Source organism: Tursiops truncatus, chromosome 3 (assembly GCF_011762595.2).
Source record: "Tursiops truncatus isolate mTurTru1 chromosome 3, mTurTru1.mat.Y, whole genome shotgun sequence".
Lineage (NCBI taxonomy): Eukaryota > Metazoa > Chordata > Mammalia > Artiodactyla > Delphinidae > Tursiops > Tursiops truncatus.
Window position 1 is genome coordinate 73,893,273 of NC_047036.1, and position 18,913 is coordinate 73,912,185.

Here is an 18,913-nt window from a genome sequence, read left to right on the forward strand (position 1 = left end):
AAAGGAGCATTCCAAGAGGGCAAGCACGAATGTCTAAGGGCTTATCAAGTCTATTTTCATCCCCTATGCTGATGTCATACTATCAAGTAGGTCAGACTGCCAAAGTTAGAGTCAGTGTTAGAAGGGACCAGAAAAGGGAGTGAGGACTCATGGGGGTCATTACTGTAACAAACTATTACAACAGCCTACTGTGGATTAAATGGAATAATGCATAGAAAGTTGTTAGTGTATGCCTAGTATATAATAGGTACTCAGTAAATGTTAACTATTGTTGAAACTTAGTAATGGTATCCATGATTACACATTTAAGTGTCAGTGTCACAAAGCAGCTATTTTACTTACTTCTTATAAAATGTTTTTTGGTTTTTTTGGGGTTTTTTTCTTTGCAGTACGCGGGCCTCTCACTGTTGTGGCCTCTCCCGTTGCGGAGCACAGGCTCCGGACGTGCAGGCTCAGCGGCCATGGCTCACGGACCCAGCCGCTCCGCGGCATGTGGGATCTTTCCGGACCGGGGCACGAACCCGTGTCCCTGCATCGGCAGGTGGACTCTCAACCGCTGCGCCGCCAGGGAAGCCCATAAAATGGTTTTAACAATATTCTTGTGGTCTGCCTGTTTTCTCTCAACACCCATCTTGACTCAAGACTTGGTACTTGGATACAGCTCCTAAAGCAATTTCAGTTTCAAAATGGATCAATAAAAAGCAGATATCTTACTGAAGATTCCCTAAGGCAACAGATAAGAAAATATACACTATACACCATATAGCAAAATGTACTTAAATTCTCCATTAGAATTTCCTGTTCTTACTCAGATTCTTCTGTCCTGTCATGTGCTTTATCTCCTCTCTATTAAGCCTCCAAAATCCTTCCTTTCGTTTAAACAATTCACTTCTCCTCTTCACGAAGTATCCATTACTCAGGTAAACAAAAGTCTGCTTGGTAGCCTTAACTAAAATCATATCTTTCTCCTCTCAGATATGCCTCCAGCCACATCCCTCTAACCTATTCAAGAGAAAGGGAAAAAATCTGAGTTTTAAATCAGATATAATTTAAAATAAAGAAAAATAAATTTAAACAAAGAAATGTTAAGGATTAGATGACCTAATACAATGCAAGTTAGGTGTCAAGGAAACAGAAGAACAAGATAGTTTGAATGAAATTATTAGTTCTTATGTCCGACTCTTCCAGCTGACCATAAACAAAGCACTAGGAGAAATGAGCCAGCACACACATTTCAAAGTGCTTCAGGACCACAAAGTAGGAAGCACCTGTGAATGTCAGCAATGTGGGCTTTCACTCTGAATAGAATAGACCCAGCAGCATGTATTGGTAGTGTCATATACAGTGCTTTCTTGAAGCCCTCTACTTATTAGAGTCTTTTCTTTTGTATTTCTCTTTCCCACTCTCTCTCTGAACTTGAACTGATTGCCTCTGTTGTGTACTAACTGCAGACCTTCCCTGTGATCCCTGACACAGAATCAAACTCACAGTTTCTGCTCTCACACCTGCTATTACCCTTTCCTTCAAATACACCATTTATCCTGACAGTAAGTAAACTTATCTGGAGAAGTATTCCTTGTGGAACTGTAGTGTGTCTTTTGGATTATTTGAAAGATCAAGCTTTAAGTTCTCCTTTGATACTAAACATAAGCCTTTTCCTTCTATGAACAAGCTTAGAATGTACCTTTTTATTTCAGGTGGAAAACACTTTGGAGGGATGATAATAAGCAGCATTTAAGTTTATATATCGAAGTTGTTTTGAAATCTCCTATTTTGTCACATCAGTCTGATATAAAAGATAATGTTGCTCAAGAAATGCTATAAAAATGTCCTTCTAAGTGAGAAAGACATTGGTTGTTAGAATAAATCCTCTGTCGATCAAACCCTTTTTCTTTTTAAGGAAAAGTAACAAGAGAAAAGAGTTGAGAAAGCTTTACCAGGTAAGCAAGTTGCTTTTTTGTTTGTTTGTTTGTTTTGTTTTCTGTGAAACACTATGACTTCTAGACAAAGTAATCACCATAAGTTTGAGGAAAGAAAAATTTTTGTGTTTCATATATATATGATGGATTTGAAATGCCACAAAGAGCCATTAACAACACTTTTCTGAGCTGAAAACATTCAATAACTAGATTGTCAATAACAAGATTATTTCACGAGAGAGGTAAACCCTGCATTTTGGACCATGATAAAATAGCATGGCTGAGAGAGAAACTATAGAGGCAAGGATGTGAACAAATTGATGTGGGAGGTCAAAATAGTCTAGTATGTTCCTCTGTACTCATAACTTTGCATTTCTGTGTGCTTTTTATGTTCCTTAAAATCACTCAATTTATTGCACTGAAATTAAGCCATTTACTCATATATAATACATCAGACTATGTATTTATTAATTTATATACTGAAAATAATTCTTCCCTTCTGTCCCAGTTTCCAGCTAAAAGTTAAACGATATATACATATATTATCATATATTGTGAAATCTGGGATCTTTATGCAATCTTCCATATATTTTAACTGAAGTTTCACACATAACAAAAGAATTAGTAATCACTAAGTAGTGGGGGGAAATGAACAGATATTCAGATTTCCATGAAAATTTTAACCTGAAGTTAAGAAATTGATCCATTATGTGTCAGAAATGGTTGCTACTTTATACCAGAAACAAAATAAACTCAAATGGATTAAAGAATTGACCATAAGACCTGAAACCATAAGACTCCTAGAAAAGAACATAGGCAGTAAGCCCTTCACAGTCTTGGCAATGATTTTTTTGGATTTGACACCAGAAGCAAAAGCAACAAAAGCAAAAATAAACAAATGGAACTACATCAACCTAAAAAGCTTCTGCACAGCAAAGGAAATCATCAACTAAAAGAAAAGGCAACCTATGGGATGGAAGAAAATATTTGCAAATCATACATCTGATCAGGAATTAATATCTATAACATATAAAGAACTCATACAACTCAACAGCAAAAAAAAATAATCTGGATAGAGGATTTGAGTCGACACTTTTCTAAATAAGACATACAAATGGACAACAGGTACGTGAAAAGGTGCTCAACATTACTAATCATCAGGGAAATGTGAATCAAAGTCACAATGTGACATCACCTCACACTTGTTAGAATGGCTATTATCAAAAAGACAAGAAGTAACAAGTGTTGGTGCAGACATGAAGAGGGATCTCTTGTGCACTTTTAGTGGGAATGTAAATTGGTACAACCACTATGGAAAACAGTACAGAGGTTCCTCAAAAAATTTAAAAATAGAATTATTATATGATCCAACAATTCCCCTTCTGGGCATTATCCAAAAGAAATGAAAACACAAACTCGAAAAGATTATCTGCACTCCCACATTTATTGTAGCATTATTTACAATAGCCAAGACATTGGCTAACAACCTAAGTGTCTACCAAGGAATGAATGGATATAGAAAACAACCTAAGTGTCTACCAAGGAATGAATGAAAACAACCTAAGTGCCTACCAAGGAATGAATGGATATAGAAAATTTGGTATGTACATATACACAATGGAATATTATTCAGCCATAAAAAAGAGTGAATCCTGCCATTTGCAACAGCATGGATGGACCTTGAAAGCATCATGTTAAGTGAAATAAATCAGACAAAAACAAAACCTTATGACCTTATTATATGTGAAATCTAAAGCAAAAACAAACAAACAAAACAACAAGAACAAAAATCTTAAAGCGAACTCATGGATACAGAAAAAGATTGGTGCTTGTCAGAGGCAGGGAGTGAGCTTATGGGTGGGAGAAATGGGTGAAAGTGTTCAACAGGTAAAAAAATTCCAGTTATAAGTCCTGGGGATGTAGTGTGCAGCATGGTGACTCCAGTTAAAAATACTGTACTGTATATTTGAAAGCTGCTGAGAGAGTAGATATTAAAAGTTCTCATCACAAGAAATTAATTGCAACTGTGTGGTGATGGCTGTTAATTAGATATAATGTGCTGATCATTTTGCAACATATACATATATTGAACCATTATGTTGTGCACCTGAAACTAACATAATGTTATACGTTAATTTTATCTCAATTTTAAGAAAAAAGTTGAAGAAGAACTAAGTTAAAGGTTGTATACTACTAGATATAGACTATTTATGAGGCTACTATTTATGAGTATTCAAAACAATGTGGTATAGATGCAGGATAGGCAGACACCAGTGGAATAGAAGAAAGTATATAGATTTAGATCCACACATACATAGCCATCTAATTTAAGGCAAAATCACTACTGCAATGAAATGGAATCTGAAAAATAAACGATGCTTAATCAAAGTAATGCATTTAGGGAAAACAATATTAAATCCTACCTCACGTGATATACAAAAATCAAGTCAGATGGATCATAGACCTCAATGTGAAAGGCAAGTAGTAAAGCTTCTAGAAGATAACATATAAAAATATCTTCCTGACCTTAGAATAGGGAAAGATTTCTTAAATAAGATATTAATCATGAAGAGCACCAACCCTAAAGAAAAAGTATAAGTTGAACTACTTTAAAATTAAGATATTATTTTCAATTAAAAAAATAGAAAATGAAAATGCAAGGTATAGAGTGGGAGAAGGTTTTTTTTTTTGCAATACATATACATGAGATGGACTTGTATCCAACACATAAAAAAACTCCTACAATAAAAAAAAGACAGAAAACTCTATAAAAATAGACAAAGGATTTGAAAAATACTTTCACGAAAGAGGATATGTGAATTGCTTGTATGCATATGAAATGGTGATCGACTTAATTACTTCTCAGCAAAGTGCCAACTAACACCAGTGAACTACCACTGCACACCCACAAGAATGGCTAAAATGAAAAGGACTGACTACACTGAGTATTACCAAGAGTGTAGAGCAATTGGAATGCTCATTAAATGCTGGTAGAAGTATAAATCGGTACAAATACTTTAGAAAACTTATTGAGAGTATCCACTAAAGCATTACCTATGATCTATTATTTAAAAAAAAAAAAGGATGTAACTCTATCTGGTGCGTACAGAACAGTTTGAGAAAACGCCGTTAAATTAATGTAAACATTTTAACGATACTGATTAGTCTTTAGAATTTAGTAATCACATGAAAATCTCAAAAATGTTAGAAAAGAGAAGAAAGTATAATAAATTAATTAAATATAACTTACAATATCTGTTAACATCTTAAAATATTTCCTTCCAAGATTCTTTTTCCAAGCGGAGAAATATGCCATTATAATGTTTATTTTTAAAAATTGGAACCATACTGTAACTATACACATGGTGATGTATCTGGCTCTTATCACTTTTACACATTTTATAAGTATTTTATATGATTATTCTTTTGTTTTGGATATTTGTAAAATTTATACATTTTAAAATATGAATAACAAATGAGTGGAATTACAGTAAAAAATAGAAACATTTTAAAGCCATGAGACATTTAAAAAAATTATATATTGTTAACTTTATAACAATTTTTATGCCACCCAGCAACAACATGTTCATAGCACCCTGACCGCAAAAAATACAAAATTGTTAGCTATATATTTTTCTTTTGCATTATTTTTTCTTAGAAATGAGGCTCTGTTTTTATGACCCTTCATAGCTTTCTTTTATCTTTTGAGAATGATTATTGTTCAGTTTACTCACTGGTGGTTAATATTGTTTTATAAATGACTAGTAACATTAATCTTTCCTGTGATATTGCATATAAATTTTATTTCTCAACTTGCTAATTTAAAAACTTTTAACATAATGTAGTTGAAGTGGTTTATTATTGTGTCACCTTAACCAGGATGAGAATGTTTCATAATTTCCTGTACTATATGGTTCTAGATTCATATTGGCCACAAATAAAATTTGAATGAATTTGGAAGGTAGAAATGAAGCAGCAGCCATATTTTTTATGCTCAGAAGATTAGTGTAGAGTACCAGGCATTATGGCATCTCACACTTGTACTCACCCATCTGCGGTCTCCTTTTGATGATATGGGGAGCCTCCTTCCAGCTTCTTATAGTTCTGGGCCAGGTGAGTGTGCAAGTCGTGGTAGAGGGCTGCAGCTTCCCCTGCCTGTTTTCCCTGCAGTAGTTGGAGACAGAGAGAATGATGCTGCTTCCAGTTCACTGTAGTGGGTCCCTTATCCTAGGCATTGTATGTATCCAGCTTTCTTTTCTACTACTGATCTGACTGATACCTAATGGCTAATAGTTAATGGTTTCACTCTCAATATCAAAGCATCACAGAGATACCTATTCCAAGTTCAATAACTGTGCAAGTGCTAGTCCTTATATAAAAATCTCTTACTCTGTATCACTTATGTTGTTCTGCTTCTTTAATCAAACTGTTACAGAAACTGTGAATGGAAGGAGTTCTAGATATGTGCTGTCCTACACAGAACCCACTAGCCACATGTGGCTGTAGAGCAACTTGAACTGTGATTAGTCAGAATTGAGATGTGCTGCATCTATAAAATACACGAGATTTCAAAGGCAGTAAGAAAAAATAAAAACATTTCATTAATAATTTTTATATTGACTACATGTTGAAATGATAATGTTTTATATATAGTAAATTAAATTAATTATTTAAATTAATTTCACCTTTTTTTTTTTTTTTACATTTTTAATGTGGCTACTAAATATTTTAACAATACAGAGGTAGTTTGCACTTGTAGCTCACATACTTTTACTGGACAGGAATGTTCCAGAGGAACAAGACCTCAGGAAAGAGTTCTCAGAATTGGCTCTAAAATATCTGGAATTGGTTTCTGATCTGATAAGATTAAAGGTATCGCTGACTCTATTTCCATTGGTGAATAGAACTCACATAGTCCAAGGAAAGTATTGATAAATCAGATACTTAATCATCATCTGTAGACACCTATAGTAAAGTACCTACAGAAGGCAAAGCTTTGGGAGAGCAAGTAGCTAGTTATTGAATATTATAGTGAAACTAAGGCATATATCTTACTGGGATGGGTGGTTTCTTCTAAGTGCATTGAAGAACTTGGGGAGAAAAATGTTTAATGCAGGGTTTGAAATTCTCAGCCCAAGATCTGGATAAAGGACCAGAAAGATTCGATGGCTGCCCCCAAAGAAACACTACATGTTGTAGTGACAGGGCCAAAATTTCTGCAAAACAGATGAAAAGTCTAATTCTAAAGACGGTTGAATTACAATGGAAATGGTATTCCCAAAATTGTGGGTTCTGTAATATTAAAGATTGAGCAGTCACTGAGAAAGAGTAAGATGCTGAAAAAGGAATTGGGACAAGTAGGCTGACTTTGGGGAAACTGGAGACAATAAATCCCTAAATTCTGCTGAGCTTCATTTGAGGGTAGAAGCAACCTTTCTTCTCCTGACTGAAGAAGTTAGACTCTCTTTGGATGAAGAATGTTGCAAACATTTGGATTCAATGTATTAGCTCAGGTAGTTGGGAATGACTGGAGAAGTTTGTTTGACTTGTTGACTGAAACCAAGAGCCAAATGTGGTCTATACTAAATAAACTTGAAATACCAGGATATCATTGGCACAATATAAGGGAAAACATAGGAATACTGGAATGTTACATTAGGAGAACCTGATCACCAATCACCTAAATATTTACTTGGAGGGCCCAGGAGTTGGTCTCTTCACCAACACTGTGTGGAAAGCATCTGTGGAAGGAGCAACAGTGTCCTTGAAGATTTCAGTGCTGGCTGCCCACTGTAGACCTGGACTTACCATAAAAACTGTTATCAAACTGAGCTTCCCAAATACAATGGAGATTAGTAGATTGTGTAAGGGTAAAAGGCCAGCACTTAATTACCAAACACAAGGCAAGTATATTCACAGTAATGAGAAGCAGAGCCAAGTATAAGCAGAGATCACTGGTGTTGGCTAGTTGATCATAGCATCCCTAAAATTGAGATAGATTGCCAGCTTCCTAAAATCCTACTTGATTTGTCTAAATGGAAAATCACTAGGCCTGGTGAACAGGAATCTGACTTGAATTACAACATGAGAGGATCATAGCTCCTTCACCAATTCCTAAATTTGTCAGTTCACAAGCCCAAAGCTTGAATAAAGGAGGCCAAGTACTCTTGAAGAAGACATTGCTACACAGCCAAAGTTTTATACTGTAAATTTTTTCTTCTAATTTTCCCAAATGTATCTGAAGTCATTTACCAGTGTGGCTGTGCTTTGGGGAAGAGGAAATAAAAAGACTTTTCCGGGATTACTGAACACTGGCTCTAAACTGACACTAATTCCTAGAAACTCACAGTGCTCAAGTTCACCTCATAGTGGGTCCAGTGGCTCTCAGCTACAACTTTGGTTGTTTCCCCACTTCCAGAATGAACAATTGGAATAAAGATACTCAGCAACTCGCATAATCCCATGTCACTTCCCTGACCTATGGAGATCATGCTATTATAATAGTAAAGGCTAAGTGAAAATCACTAGAATTGCCTCTACTTACTAAAATAGTAAACTGAAAGTAATAATACATTCCTAGAGAGATTACAAAGATCAGTGCCATCACCAGGGAACTGAAGGTGCAAGGATGGTGATTCTTAACATATACCACTTCAACTTACCTATTTGGCTGGTGCATGTAAAATGTGATTTAGAGAATTATAGTGGATTATTTTAAATCTAATCAGATGTTGACTCCAATTGCAGCTGCTTTTCAAGTATGATTTTATTGCTGGAACAAATCAACATATCTTTTGACACCTGATTTAGTGAATACCTTTTCTCTATACCTTCTAGTAAAGCCTATTAGAAGTAGCTTGCTTTCAGTTGACAGGACTATCAATACAAGCTCATATTTTTTCTTCAGAACTACAGCCCTATGTCATAATCTAGCCTTTAGGGACCTCAATTACCTCTCCAATCCACAGGACATTGTATTATGTACTATACTGATAACACTGTGCTGACTGTACCTGGTGAAAAGGAGACAGCAATTTGGTAAGACACAGGCATAGCACGGGGTTTGGAATAAATCCCACAAGGATTCAGGGACCTGTGATCTCAGCATCTTGGTGATTACTTGGTGTAGTCTTTCCATAGTGAAGAGCAGGCTGCTCTTCATCCCAAGGAAGAGGCATATCACCTGGTGGGCTTATTTGAATTTTTAAAGGAAATACATGCTTCACTTGGTGGACTAATTCTACTCATCTGTCAAGCTATGTGAAAGGCTGACAAGTTTTGTGTGGACCCAGAACAAGAGAAGGCTCTGCTATAGTTCCAGAGTACAGTGTAATCCACTCTGCTAGTTGGGCTGTCTGATCCAACAGACTAAATTGTCCTGGAGGTATCTGTGACAGATAGGGCATTGTAAGGAATCTTTAGGTGGGCCTCTATAGGTAAATATCAGTGCACTTTTATGGTTTGGAAACAATGCTATGTCATCATCTGCAAATAACTCTTCACCTTTTGACAAACAACCTCTGGTTTGAGACTGCGTTATGGTAGAGCCTGAATGTATTGCCATAGCTAACACCAAATAACTGACTGCTTTAGTCTTCACAGAAGGCAGCTAGCCAGTATGAGTCAGACACCAGTCTAAGTATCCTGCGAGCTCCAGGAGATACACATCAAGTTCTCTACATGGACCAATTAAAGCACCCCTTCTCAGGTTTTAAGTAGAAGAAAATTACCCTGTAGGGAAGTGGCAAGAATAAGAGCATGTGCATAGGGAGGAGTAAGGGGAGAAGTAGGTGGAGACAGAAACACAGCTTCCTGAACAACCCTCTTCTAATATCCTCCCCCAACCATGTTATACACTCAGTTTGAATGGGTAACTAAGAGGAGCCTAGCAAATGCTCTAATGTACCATTAAGATTCTTCTTCAGGAGTGAAGGACTTATTTTCCTATTTTCTGGGACTGTAGCCAGATGACAGTCCTCTCTATCAGCCTTCTTTATGAACTGCCCTCATCTGAAGAGAAGTGAGTTGCCCAGGTTCATGCTCCCTGGAAATAATAGGTCTACTTAGGAGTACAAATGGCTGGCCTTGCAGCAACTGTGGACAGTTCTGAAGGGCTAGCTCAACTTCAGAATTCCCAAGAAATGTGTTTGCAACCCAACTTCTCCCTCCACCCAATTCTTCCTCCTTCTTTCCCCTACAGAGGTTGATCCTGAGAGCATCCACAAACACATTTTATCTATACCAGTCCCCATCTCAGTCAGCTTCCCACACACCCAGATTTTCAAGAGTTGGTACCAGGAGGGATCCAATGGAGCAGATGCTAAGATAGGATTTTTAGACTAAAAACCATTGATAATAGGTAGAGCACACACTGTCCCTGGTACAAGGTAGCAATGTGATGGTTACAGTTTTCTCAGGTGAAGAACAGGGATGACATAGTGGCAGAGAGAATAGTACTAGTGAGTACAACAGGTCAAGTACTGGGAAAATATAGGAAAAACGGTAAATATGAGGAAAATGGAACTGGTTCGCTTATCTGGGGGCAATCAATGTTTGTGAAAAAATGATGAAATGTTGAAGTTTATTATTTTTTGATTAAAAGCCAACTGTGAAACTGGCAACCTTTTTGGCAGCATGTAAAAAGACTAGTCTCCTGCAGTTCAAGGGCACAAAAGGTTAGAGGACAGGCTAGGGCTTAGTGGTAAGAGTAGTAGAGTTCCAGAGATAGTTAAATTCTCAAGCCAGATAGATATGCTATACCAAGGACAGGGCTATCGATTGGGACCTTGAGATATTAGAGGAAGACATCTAGGTGGATAGATGGGAAACTCTTAAATCATATTCCCCTGAACCTTCTCAACTGGGAGAAGTGGCCCACTACTCTCTTTTAAAGCTAGTGTGTCCTCTTAGACACCTCTCCTCACCAAGGCAATGTCTGCCTTGCTCAGGGTCCGCTTCTACATCCATTCCTGGCCTCCAGGCTAATAACTAGATTAAGTCATTACATAACCAAGCAAGGGATGTGCTGAGACTGACAAAAAAGGAAAGAGGCTATATCCCAAAGGAAATGCAAAACCTAGCTAACATATACTAACTGGAATCGAGAGACTATATAAAGAACTAGATCCCAAGGGTGCTGGGTCAGGGGCAGTGGAACATGAAGATGGAGAAGGGAGAGTTTACTAAAATGGGTATACTCCTCCAGGATTAAAATGTAACATCCTTTCAAGGACTCCAGAATATGAGTGAATGAACACACAGCTAGCTAGCTCCCAAAATTAGAGACAGTGATAGCCCGCAGAAAGTAAATTAGAAAATGCCAGAAGGATTGCAATGGAAGACTGTCAAAGAGGAGAATAAGAGGCTCAAGGAAGTTGTAGACCTGTTTTCAAGCACCTTAATTACATGAGTTACCTCATTTTGGAATGCGGAGATGGCTGACATATACTGTCTTTATGTCTCAAAGAAAATTCAGATAAAAATAGTTGAAATTTGACATACTGTTTTTAGCAAGCCCTTCCTCTCCCTCCCAGTCCTTGAAGTTAGGATGAGAAATAACATAGAAGAAAATTTCCTAAATCTGCTTACTTGTCTATGTTGTTCTGCTCTAGGTCCCCCAATCCAAACTTTTCTTTTTTGGAAACCCACATATTTGTAACTACCATTCCTAGTTTTCAGTATTATTAGGATTTGTAATCTCACTTCTGTGTAATCTCTTTCTTGAGTACATAACTAAATTTCCTGTATCAGAATCTAGACTATAACTAATTTTTTAGGTTATGCGTTTCCTCCCTCTTCATTGTCAGATACAAAATAAGCTTATTACTTTTATTTAATTAATTTTTCCATTTTTTTAAAGAAGTTTACTATCACATATCTATAATGTGAAAATACATTTTTAGCAGCAAATAGAGGAAGTAACAAATTTCTACATTTACACGTTCAAGTTCTCCCAAAAACAAAGCTCATGTTAAAAAATCATGCTCAAATTTATTTATTTTTGAGTAATATGCATTCAAATTTTCTTGAGACTGTGGTGTATAAGCTTCCTGAAACTCCTTTTTCTATCTTCTTATTGTACATTTACATAAAGCTGTATAGATGGCTTATAATTGTAACTTGCATTTTCTATGGATAAAATAAATGATTGACTTGATGAAAGATTAGAATTAATTATATTTTGTTTTCTAAATTAAAAATGCATTTTATTGTTTCTTTGCTGAACTTCAAAATACTGTGTCCTCATTATATTTTAAACAATATATAAAAATGAACAAAATTCAGACAATCTTACTCCACAGGGGTTATCACGTTTAACCTTATCTGTCTATATTATTCTGATTTGATTCATATTTTTTTAAAAATTAAATTATACTATTCATGCTGTTCTGACATGGTATTAAGAAGTTCTCTGTTAAAAATACAGAACTACATTATTTTCATGCCTGAAAAAAATCTTAATCCACTAAAGTAATTCCATAACATTGAATAGTTAGACTTAAAACAAAGTTATTATTTTGTAGCTCATGCCACTAGAAATTTAAATCCCTCCCTATTGCTGCCATTTGTTGATACCCTACTTCTCCTTATTCACTTAACATGTTATAACGTAGTTCACTGTTTTCATCTCTATTCCAATTCTAGCCATCATCTTAAAAGTTTCAATGTACATTACACACAATAAAAATTTCTCATTTCTTTGACCTTCACCTTTCCAATGACTTCATTCTCACTTTCTCACCAATACACTCTTGTGATCAAACCCTGTTTTTTTTCCATCAAATCAAATAAACTAATCTCCAACAATCTCCTCTTATTTCAGACCTCTTGTCACATTCTTCTCCTATTTTGACCTCACTGGAACCTTGAGTGCAATGACTCCTCAATTTCTTCCTATTCATAAACACCCATTTTTATTTCAGAAGTATGCCCCAAGTTTCATGATAAGTCAGTCTTTAAAATCAATATCTTAAATTTTCTTATTTATATGCTTACATCACATCTTGGAGAAATAACCCAAATTGTTTCCTACATCTCTGCTTTGAAGAACGTAACATAACTGTGAATACTGCTAAAATAACCATAAATTGAGTGACCAAGTTTTATAGAGGCTTCAATACTCATTCTCTAGTCAGAGAAAACACCTCAGATACTTACCTTGTCCACTTTCCTTCTTAGTGGACCTACTTCAAAGAATAATAAAAACACACCTATTCTTTAAAGTCTATGCTACAAATCTTCCTAGTATTTCTTCCAGAAAAAAATTATTATTCACCCACATATCATAATCCAATTCCTCAACTATGCTTTGGATATTGAAAACTGCCCACTCTCTACAATCTAACTCCAATTTTCTGTGCCTATATTACCAAGTTAGTTCTCAAATCTAGTCACTTCCCTGTGTTTAATATCTATCAGAGTCTCTGCAAACCACCTCAAAACTTAATGGTTTAAAAGAACAGGAGACTGACTTCTGGCATGACAGCATAAAGAGTTCTGTTGACTCACTCTCCAGTAAAACTTGTAAAAGTTATAAAAATGACATAATCATGGAAAGTCTCTAGAAATACTCCTAACAAACAGTGGATGAAGAAATATCTATTCAAGAAAACCTATAAAAATTCAGTAAGAAAGGTGAGTTGGTGGTATTTGAACCAAGACTGCCACAGATGAACTCCCAACACACAAAAGTCTAGGACCAGATGGCTTCACAGGTGAATTCTACCAAACATTTAGAGAAGAGTTAACATCCATCCTTCTCAAACTATTCAAAAAATTGCAGAGGAAGGAATGCTTCTGAACTCATTCTATGAGGCCAGCATCACTCTGATACCAAAATCAGACAAAGAGATCACAAAAGAGAAAATTACAGGACAATATCACTAATGAACATACATGCAAAATCCTCAACAAAGAATTAGCAAACCAAATCCAACAGTATGTTAAAAGGATCATACACAATGAACAAGTGGGATTTATCCCAGGGATATGAGGTTTTTTTAATAGCTTCAGATCAATCAATCTGATATATCACATTGACAAACTGAAGCATAAAAACCATACGATCATCTCAATAGATGCAGAAAAAGCTTTTAGCAAAATTCAACATCCATTTATGTTAACAATGCTCGAGAAAGTAGGCATAGAGGGAACATAGCTTTACATAATAAAGGCCATATATGACAAGTCCACAGCTAACATCATACTCAAAGATGAAAAGCTAAAAGCATTTTCTCTAAGATAAGGACAGAGATAAAGATGCCCACTCTTACCACTTTTATTCAAAATTGTATTGGAAGTTCTAGCTACAGCAATCAGACAAGAAATAACAGAAATCCACATTAGAAAGAAGTAAACTGTAACTGTTTGAAGATGACATGATATTGTACATAGAAAATCTTAGAAACACCACCAAAAAACAGAGCTCATCAATGAATTCAGTAAAACTTCAGGATACAAAATTAATATATAGCAATCTGTTGCATTTCTATACACTAAAAAAGAACTATCAGAAAAAGAAATTAAGGAAACAATCCTCTTTACATCTGCATCAGAAAGAATAAAATACCTAGGAATAAACCTACCTAAGGAGGCAAAAGACCGGTACTCAGAAAACTATAAGACACTTATAAAAGAAATTGAAGGTGACAAAAACAGGTGGAAAGATATAACATGTTCTTGATTGGGAAGAATTAATATCATTAAAATGGCCATACAAACCAAGGCAATCTACAAATTCAATGCAATCTCTATCAAAATATCAAGGGCATTTTTCACAGAACTAGAACAAATATTTGTATGGAAACACGCAAAAAAACTAAATAGACAAAACAATCTTGAGAAAGAAGAACAGAGCTGGAGGAATTATGCTCCCTGATATCAGACTATACTACAAAGCTGCAGTAATACAAAATAGTTTGGTATTGGCTCAAAAAAATAAATATAGTTCAATGGAACAGAACAGAATGCCCAGAAATAAACCCACACACTTATGGTCAACTAATCTGGGAAAAAGAAGGCAAGAATACACAATGGAGAAAAGACAGTCTTTTCAACAAGTAGTGCTGAGAAAAGTGGACAGCTACATGTAAAAGAATGAAATTAGAACATTCTCTAGCACCATATACAAAAATAAACTCAAAATGTATTAAAGACATAACTATAAGGCTAGAAACCATAAAACTCCTAGAGGAAAACATAAGCAGAACACTCTGACATAAATCATAACAATATTTTTTGTGGCCTATCTTCTAAAGCAAAGGAAATAAAAGCAAAAATGTACAAACAGGACTTAATTAAACTTTTGTTTTTGCACAGCAGAAGAAACATTGACAAAACAAAACAAAAAACTACTGGATGGGAGAAAAACTGCAAATGATATGACCAGTAATGGGTTGATATTCAAAATATATAAACAGCTCATACAACTCAACATCAAACAAAGAAACAACCTGATTAAAAAATGGGCAGAAGACCTGAATAGACATTTTACCAAAGAAAACATACAGATGGCCAACAGGCACATGAAAAGGTGCTCAACATTGTCAATCAGAGAAGTGAAAATTAAAAGCACCATGAGACATGATCTCACAACTGTTAGAACAGCTATCACCAAAAAGAATACAAATAACAAATGTTGGGGAGGATGTGAAGAAAAGGGAACCCTCACACACTGTTGGTGGGAATGTAAGTTGGTGCAGCCACTGTGGACAACAGTATGGAGGTGTCTCAAAAAACTAAACATAGAGCTACCATATGACCCAGCAATTCCACTGCTGGTTATATATCCGAGAAAACAAAAACACTAATTTCAAAGGTGCACCCCAGTATTCATAGCAGCATTATTTACAATTGCCAAGATATGGAAGCAACCTAAGCATCCATCAACACATGAATGGATAAAGATGATGTAGTATATATAATGGAATACTACTCAGCCATAAACATAAAATGAAATTTTACCAGTTGCAAAACATGGATGGACTTGAAGGATATTATACTAAGTGAAGTAAGTGAGAGAAAGACAAATACTGTATGATATCATTTATATGTGGAATCTAAAAAATACAACCAACTAGTGAATATAACAAAAATGAAGCAGATTCACAGACATAGAGAACAAACTAGTGGTTACCGGTGGGGAGAAGGAAGAGAGGAGGGACAAGATAGGTGTAGGGCTAGGGCGTTAAGAGGTACAAACTATTACATATAAAATAAATAAGCTACAAGGATATATTGTACAACATAGGGAAGAGCAACATTTTATAATAACTATACATAGAATATAAGCTTTGAAAACTGTGAATCACTATGCTATACACCTGAAATTTATATAACATTGTACATCAACTATAACTTAATAAAAATATAAACAAACCAACAAACAGACAGACTGCTACAGACAAGGATATACATTTCCCTCTCCCCATAGCTCCCAACTGGAAGGCTTTCTTTTGGGAAGAGCAAAACTTAAACATGTCTCATCCTGCCCCTAGTTGCTTTTTTTCTGAGGCTAAGTCCTGAGGTGAGTGCCGTCATGATTGCGGGGGCTCCCTTCTACTGCTGAACCCCAGTCATGATGATAATTTGAGTCCACATGGAAAAAAAACAAAGAGCACTGGTAAAAGTAATTATTAAAGAAATAGCTTACTTTTCTCTTTTACTCTCATAAGTGATTTTAAAAAGCAATGGTACGAAATAATATGTATATAATATAATATTGGGCCTATAGCATATAATAATGCAACAGATAGAGTATATTTGCCGGTAATAGCGCAGATAAGACAGGAGGTAGCAAAGCTTTAATTGGCTAAGGAAATGACTAGTGACAGTAAAGTAATAATTAAACAATGTATTGTTGGGTTCCTATTATTAATAGATACAATATGTGTAATAATAACAGTAACATTAAAAATGGGAAAAAGGTAACAGAGAGCTATGTTAGAGTAACACTTCTATATATCACTAGGTTCAAGCTAGTATAATGCTGAAGCCAATTCTGATAATTTGAATATAGTAGTAAAGTCAAGTCAAGTCTGGAGTATATAGTAAAGTCTAGACTAATCAGTAAAAACACACACAAAACTTAAAAAAATATGGTTAATAGCCATTAACAAAATTAAAATGCCACATTAGAAAATATTTACTTAATGCAAAAGAAAGTATAGTAAAATAATACAAGAGGAACAAAATAAAAGACAGAAGACATGAAAAAAATTAAATTGGCATAAATCCAACTCTATCTATAACAACATTAAACGCAAATGTATTAAACAATGCAATCAAAAGCCAGAGATTTTAAAACTGGATCACAAAAACTAACTATGAGACACATTTCAGGTTAAAAGTACAAATAGATTGAAAACAAAGGGATGGATAATATATATTATACAAACAGCACCCACTTAGGAAATGGTTAAAATGTAGGCTATATGTTATGTATATTTTATTACTATAAAAAAATACTAGCAGGGCTTCCCTGGTGGCACAGTGGTTGAGAGTCCGCCTGCTGATGCAGGGGACATGGGTTCATGCCCCGGTCTGGGAAGATCCCACATGCCATGGAGCAGCTGGGCCCATGAGCCATGGCCACTGAGCCTGTGCGTCCAGAGCCTGTGCTCCGTAACGGGAGAGGCCACAACAGGGAGAGGCTCGCATACCACACACACACACAAAAAAATACTAGCAAACTGAATCCAGCAACATATAAAAAGAATTATAAGCCATGACCAAGTGGCATTTAGCTTAGGAATGCAAGGTTAGTCCAACATCTGAAAATCAACTAACTGATACATTATAGCAATAGAATAAAAAACAAATATCACATGATAATCTCAATAGATAAACAAAAAGCATTTGACAAAATCCAACATCCTTTCATGATAAAAACGCTCAAGAAATGAGATATAGAAGGGAACTTCCTGAAACTGATAAAGGACGTCTATTAAAACAAAACCCCAAAAACCCATAGCTAACATAATACTTAATGATGAAAGACTGGATGATTTTTCTCCTAAGTTCAGGAACAAGACAAGAATATCTGCTTTCACTTCTCTTCAATATTGTACTGGAGGTTCTACCCAGGAAAATTAGGCAAGAAAAGAAATAAAAGTGACCCACAATAGAAGGGAAGAAGTATAACTAACTCTGCTCACAGCTGACATGATCTTGTATACAGAAAATTCTAAGGAATCCTCTAAAAACTATTAAAATAAATGAACTCAGTATCTTTAGGTTGCAGGATATATGATCAATATGTAAAATCCAATTGCATTTTCATAGACTTGTAATCATTTGGAAACCAAATTAAGAAAACAAATCTATTCACAATAACATCAAAAAGAAGAAAATAACGTAGGAATAACAAAAGAAGCCAAAACTAAAAACCATTGTCATACGAAATTTTTAAAAATCTAAAACGCTTTTTTAAAAATCTTATGTTCGTGAGTCAAAATACAACATTAAAGTGGCAGTATTCACCAAACTGATCTACAGATTCTATGCCATCCATACTGGAGTCTCAGCTGACATCCTTGTAGAAATTGATAAGTTAATTCTAAAATCCTTATAAAGTTGCAGGGAACCAAATTTGCCAAAACGATCTTGAAAACAACAACATAGGAGGACTTGGGCTTTCTGATTTCAAAACTTTCTACAAAGCAATGATAATAAAGACAGTGTGGTGCTGGCACAAAAATAGGTATATAGATCAACGGAACAGAATGAGACCCCAGAAGTGAATCCATACATCTATGGTAAATTGATTTTTGACAAGGGTGCACGAGCACTAATTGAAGACAGAAGAGTCTTTTTCAACAAATGATCCTGGGACAACTGGATAGCCACATGCAAAAGATAAGGTTAGACTCTTTTCTTATACCGTATACAAAAATTAAATCAAAATCGCTCAAATATCTAAATGTAAGGGCTAACTCTGTAAGACTCTTAAGAGAAAATGCAGGAACAAACCTTCATGACCTTGAATTTTGAAAAGG

The 18,913-nt window shown here is 35.3% G+C and overlaps 1 long non-coding RNA gene across 1 annotated transcript in view; it reads right to left on the reverse strand.

The window, feature by feature from the left end:
* Positions 1 to 537: 537 nt before the first annotated feature.
* Positions 538 to 18,913, reverse strand: part of LOC109549090 (uncharacterized) — a 677,834-nt gene continuing 659,458 nt past the window's right edge. Inside the window, exons 11-12 of the long non-coding RNA XR_012330755.1 lie at positions 5,968 to 6,083; positions 538 to 664 (exon numbers count right to left, since the gene is read on the reverse strand). This is a non-coding gene — a long non-coding RNA (uncharacterized lncRNA). The remainder of the gene's footprint in view (positions 665 to 5,967; positions 6,084 to 18,913) is intronic.